Source organism: Pinus tabuliformis, chromosome J, assembly GCF_031772625.1.
Source record: "Pinus tabuliformis cultivar Carrire ecotype Pingquan chromosome J, CPIR1, whole genome shotgun sequence".
NCBI lineage: Eukaryota > Viridiplantae > Streptophyta > Pinopsida > Pinales > Pinaceae > Pinus > Pinus tabuliformis.
This window is the reverse complement of record NC_142295.1, coordinates 1056184629-1056191161: the sequence shown is the minus strand read 5'-3', so window position 1 is coordinate 1056191161 and position 6533 is coordinate 1056184629.

Below are 6533 nucleotides of genomic sequence, written 5' to 3'. Positions count from 1 at the left end.
TTACTGCTCCATGAACGTAGTCAAAGCAACTGTCCTTAGAGGGTTTGGGTTTGCCTCATCCATAACTCCATGAGGAGTCTGTCTATATGGTGTTGTCTGCCTGGTTCTTTGCCTCAATCAATTTCTTTCTCTCTTGATCTTTTTGAGAATACATCTCTGCTAATTTTACCATATTCTGTATATCAGTTTTTGAAAGTCCTTCGGAAGGGTGAACATATCCGAAGATAAGCAATAACTGAAATCATTTGACCAATTCATGAGAATAGATTACACTCGGCGTATGCATATGGGTAGTCTGGAATTCTCCTTGGCATCCCGGAGAAACCAAGAATCCCTGGACTTGCTGGGAAATCGATGTTGTTTACATTATGACGACCAGCATGGATCCAATCAGTCCAATAGGAATGCCCTTTGCAGGATTTTAAAAATATCAGACGACCTTATTGCAATACAATGTAGGAATGGAGGATAGCCTTAAATAGATTGTGAGAGAAAGACCTTTGGTGAAAAAAGTCTATGTAGCCCAGCTGACAGAGGGCTAACACTACCCATCAACGTTTAAATTGGGGAAATTCTCTCTTTTCTATAATTCCAGAAATTGAGAAGTTTCTTGACAATTACATAACTTGTGATACAGACCATTTGGAGTCGGATGTTGTTAAATGGCATAAACATCACCATACAAGAAGCTGTAAGAAGTGAAAAAATTCAAACTATAGATATAATTTCCCCATGCCACCAATGAAATCAACAATGATCATTGAACCAACCAGTGTACTGAATAAAAAACTCACAGAGAAATCAATATCACTTTTGGCATTTTTGGAGCAAACAAACTACAATGATTCAATAACCCATGACAATTTCTTGGTAGAAATAGGACTAATAGAAAGTGAGTACATACAACTATTACAATGTACAATAAAGCAATCAACAATTTTCCTGAAACGAAAACCTTCTCACATTTGGAATAACAGTTTTGCAAAGGTTATGCCTACTCTATGGAATGCAAATACAGATGCACAATTTGTGCTAAATTCATATGTTGCAGCATCATATTGTAGTTCATATATGACCAAAATTGACAAGTCTATGACAAATGCATTTAGAAGAATACGCAAAGAGCATGAGAAAAATGAAATTGATGCTATGCAAATGATTCGTAAACTCGGAAATACATTACTTAATCTCCAACAAATGTCAGCTCAACAAGCAGTGCATATAGCACTTTCATTTCCATTGAGTTGTAGTTCAAGAGAATGTATATTCATAAACACATCTCCAGTTGATGAACGCACATTTATGCTTAAACCGACTATTCTCTTGAAACAAGAACCTAATGATTTAGAGGATGTGATGTGCCACTCCATTATCGATTACTACATCGGAAGCCCAAGTTCCATTAGCAAAATCTACCTTGCAGAGTTTGTATCAAATTACAAGAAAGATGTCGCACACATATCAAAAAGGAAAAAACCAAATGTTATACGATTTGTCAAATATAACAAATACAATGATGTTGAAAACTTTTGTAGAGAGAAATTATTATTATATATGCCATTTGAAAAATGTGAAAATACATTGAAACAAGACTTGCTTACATGGCTATCTGCATATACATTACATGAAAAAACAGTTCATACCAATGAAGCTAAATTTACATATAACATCAATCCAACATGGGGTAATTTAGAGACTGCAATGTTGGAAATAATACTAAGAGGGGGGGTGAATCAGTATTAGCAATTTAACAATATTTAATTTCCATAAACAGATTTATAGACACTACTTCTGTTAATGAAACTTGCGTGTATACGCAACTGTGTTTAGAGAAATCAGTGTATATCTTGCGCACTTATAATTTAGTTAGTTGATATTTAATCTGTATATCAGAACCATATAACCAGTAATCAGGTGCAGTAAACAGAACAGGCAATCACACACATGAACACAAGATATAAGATGGAAACCCAATGTGGGTGAAAACCACCTACTGCAATTGTCTCTATCTTTCTTTAATAAGAAACTTCTTTTTACAAATTTTGTACTAGTGCAGCCTTATACCAGTACACAGGCTTCTTCCTGCAGAAGGCTACAACCTTCTCTCTTTCTCCAGCTTTTCTTAGAAGGGAGCTACAACCCCCTTAACTCTTGTACTAGCTGATGTGTTTACTAGTGCATAAGTGCTGACCTACAGAAGGCTACAACCGTCTCTTTTCTTCCAGGGACCACATTTCATAAATTTTCAGACTGGATCCATCAATAACATCAATCAAACATCAAATATATCTACATCAACCAATCTCCTTTGTACCAACCAAAACTAAATCAAACAATCACTTTTCTAATTTTTGTAACCAGAATACAGTAATAGTAACTAGAACCCAATCCAGAACCTAGAACACTGCAACAACAAACAAAAGTAGCTAAAACATACTTTATGAGACGTACGCTACTTCAATGTATCAAACTTGCATCCATACGTTGTTATATGAAGGAAAACTTGTGTATACGCTGTTTTGAAATTCCGAACCAACGTGTATACACGCCTTTGCTATACTGAACCTGCATACAGATCTGTAAAAGATGATTTAACCTTTACAACTATTCAAACACCAGTTATACCCAGATCATTAGATTTGCAGATTACGACATGCGCCAATTATAAAAGATCAAAACCACACAAAGATACTTCTCTTCAAGCCTAAACATCTTGACCCATCAATAGAACTTATCCGTCTTCAAGCGCTCAGGTTCCTCCTTGATTCAGATCCAGCTATGCACCATAACCCAATGACTAGTATTCTAGATCTTGTTCTTCATTAGATATTCAATACTTGAGTTCCCTTGCCTAATGATCTCCTCCTCCTTTTATAGTCTTAGGCCTTACTAAATACCATGGTACAAAACCACTTAGAATCAATACCTTGGACCAAATACCTGGGGTCAACACTTTAGACAAGATACCTTGGACCAATACCATGGGTCAAAATACCAAGGACCAAATACCACGAACCAAAACCAAGTTTTCAAACATGTACGCGCTTTTCCTTGAGTGAAAGTGCGTGTATACGCATACACACCTTTTGGTCTATGAACCTGCATGTATACGCAGTTTGGTCAAGGGGAACCTACGTATACCTCTTTTTCCTTCATTCTGTGATCCTGAACTGTGATCTGCCATCTAAGCAAGTTGCCATCTAGGACAACACCTGTGTCATAGTGCCAAACCTGTGTCATAATGCCAACAAACTCCCCCTTTGTACTTGATGGAAATCCCAAGTCATTCTCCCCCATTGTCATCAAGGGCAAAGGGTTATGCTCCCCCTGAGTACATGCTGAATTCTCTGATATGTTGAAGTGTGTTGTTCATGCTCCCCTTGACTGTAAGCAAGGTCTACAAAAAGATGTTCTACAAGAAGAACATGACTCTATACATCATAAATGACCTTCCTATCACCAAAGACTCATACATACATCCATCTCCCAACCAACTGGGGATATATCAAAAGTTTATACATGATAAAACAAGAACATTACATCATGCATCCCAGGCATAGTGGGGAAACAAAATAGATCGTTACATGACCTTGATAATAAAATATATACATGACATAGAGACAAAATATCTAAAACAAGATAGTTATCAGCAACTATCATCAGCAGCATCTGTCAAACACCATCAGCAACCATGATCTCCCTCTGCACCTGTTCCACCTGAATCAAAAAACAACTGTGAAATTGTACCAAGATCTTCTAAGATAATGCCAACAATGCATTATTAGAAGTATATGCTCCCCCTGAACTTGTGCCAGATGGTCTTTGTCAGACCCATATCAGACTCTTTTCATCCTGAGTCTAGCCCATTGTTTTTCTTCAAACCAACATATACGCGACTGTATCCACAACAACAAGCATATGTACGCAGATATGCTTCATGAAACTCATGTACAACCACTTTTCTCTGAACCAGATAGGTTTCAACAACAAGATGATGCATCAACTACTCCCAACTTCTGTCTGAGATATTCAAATGTCTCTCTAGGCAGTGGTTTGGTGAATATATCAGCAACCTGTTCTTTGGAGGGAACATACTCCAATTTGGCCTTTTGTTCAAGCACTTGCTCACAGAGAAAATAATATTTGATAGGTATGTGCTTGGTCTTGGAATGAATGACTGGATTGATTGAAATACTGATTGCACTTGTATTATCACATAGAATGGAGATGGGTGGAGTACATGTGATCTAAATGTCTTGCAATGTTTGTATCATCTAAAGGAGTTGTGTGCAGCAAGATGCAGCGGCCACATATTCTACTTCAGCTGTAGATAATGCAATTGAACTTTGTTTCTTGCTGAACCAAGATACTAATCTGGAACCCATATAGAATGCACCACCACTAGTGCTTTTTTTGTCATCCATGCTTCCTACCCAATCTGCATCTGTATATGCATGAAGTGTAAGATCTGTATCCCTAGGATACCATAAACCAGCGTTTTGTGTTCCTTGAAGATATTTGAAAATCCTTTTGACTACCTGAAGGTGTGCTTCCTTTGGATTTGCTTGGAATCTTCCAACTATTCCCATTGCATGCATGATGTCTAGTCGGGTACCTGTTAGATAGAGCAGACTACCAATCATGGATCTATAGGTTGGTTGATGTACTGCTGTTGATTCATCATTTGTGCTGAGGCTGCATCCTGTTACCATAGCGGTACATACTAGTTTAGAATCTTCCATGCTATATTTCTTCAAGATCTGCTTGAGGTACTTGGTTTATGATATAAAAATACCATCTTTATTTTGTTGAACTTGTAAACCAAGGAAATATGTGAGCTCACCAAGCAGGGACATTTCAAATTCTTTCTGAATTACCAAAGCAAAGTTTTGACTCATGGCTTCTTCATTGTTACCAAAAATGATATCATCAACATACACAACAAGTATTAGCAATTTATCATTGCCAATTTTTATAGATAGATTGCTATCAGTTGATCCTTTTGAAAAACCTTGTTGATGAAGGTATTTGTCAAGACAATAATACCAGGCCCTTGCAGCTTGTTTTAGACCATAGAGAGCCTTTCTGAGTCTACATATAAGTTTTGGATCATTTCCAAGGATGAATCTGTCTGGTTGCTCAATATATACTTCTTCTTCTAGGTCTCTATTAAGAAAGGTAGATTTCACATCCATTTGATATACTTTGAACTTCTGAAAGATAGAAAGAGCAAGGAACATTCTTATGGCTTCAATTCTAGCAACAGGTGCAAAAGTTTCTTCAAAGTCTATACCTTCTTGTTGAGCATACCCTTTACAAACAAGTCTAGCCTTGTTTCTAATAACTTCTCCATTTTCATTCAGCTTGTTTTTGAATATCCATTTGGTTCCTATGACATTCTTATCATTAGGTCTAGGAACCAATTCCCAAGTATTATTCTTTTCAATTTGCTCAAGTTCTTCATTCATGGCCTTGACCCAACATTCATCTTTGCATGCTTCATTTACATTTTGCGGTTCGACGGAGGAAAGCAATGCTAGATAGCTTGAAGCTTCTGTAATAGTTCTTCTTGTCTACACACCTACCTCTTTCTGCCCCAAAATTTGAGTCTCTAGATGATTCTTCTGAACATACCTAGATGGAGTCTTTTCTTCTACCCTTATCTGTTCTTTTGGTGCCTCATTGGTTTCTTCTTTAGAATTAGTCTGATTTGATGTGGAAGGATAGTCCTCGTTTTCTTCATAATCTTCGGTTTTTACCTGCTTTGGATTTTTGCTTGCTTCATCAACCACAACATCAATACTTTCAAAAATTTTCCCAAGTCTTTTATTATAACACTTATATCCTTTACTTCGGGAAGAGTAACCAAGGAGAATGCCTTCATCTGCTCTAGGTTCAAACTTGCCAAGTTTTTCATCAGTGCTTTTGATGTAACATTTGCTTCCAAAAACTTTGAAGTATTTTATAGTAGGAGTCTTACCATACCAAAGTTCATGTGGAGTTTGAGTGCTGTTTACTCGGATGTTTGTTTTGTTGAGAATAGTGACAGCAGCAAATGCAACTTCACCCCAGAAGGTTGCAGGAGTTCCAGACTCATCTAGCATAGCACGAGCCATTTGTTGAACAATTATGTTCATCCTTTCTACCACCCCATTTTTCTGAGGAGTTCTTGCGATAGAGAATTCCCTTCTTATTCCATGTTCTTCACAGAAGTCGAAGAATTCATCTGAGGTAAATTCCCCTCCTCGATCAGACCTGAGGAATTTGATTTTGCGATCTGATTCATTTTCAACCAAGGCTTTGAAGGCTTTGAACTTTTCGAAAGCTTCATCTTTATGCTTTAGAATTCCTATCCAACACATTCTGGAAAAGTCATCAATGAAAAATATAAAGTATTCTTCTCCATGAGGTGACTTTTTCCTAGATGGACCACATAAATCAGTGTGAACAAGTTCAAGAGGCTTACTAGCTGATCCTTCCTTCTAAGAGAAATGTGCTCTGGTTTGCTTACCAAATTGACATGATTTGCATAT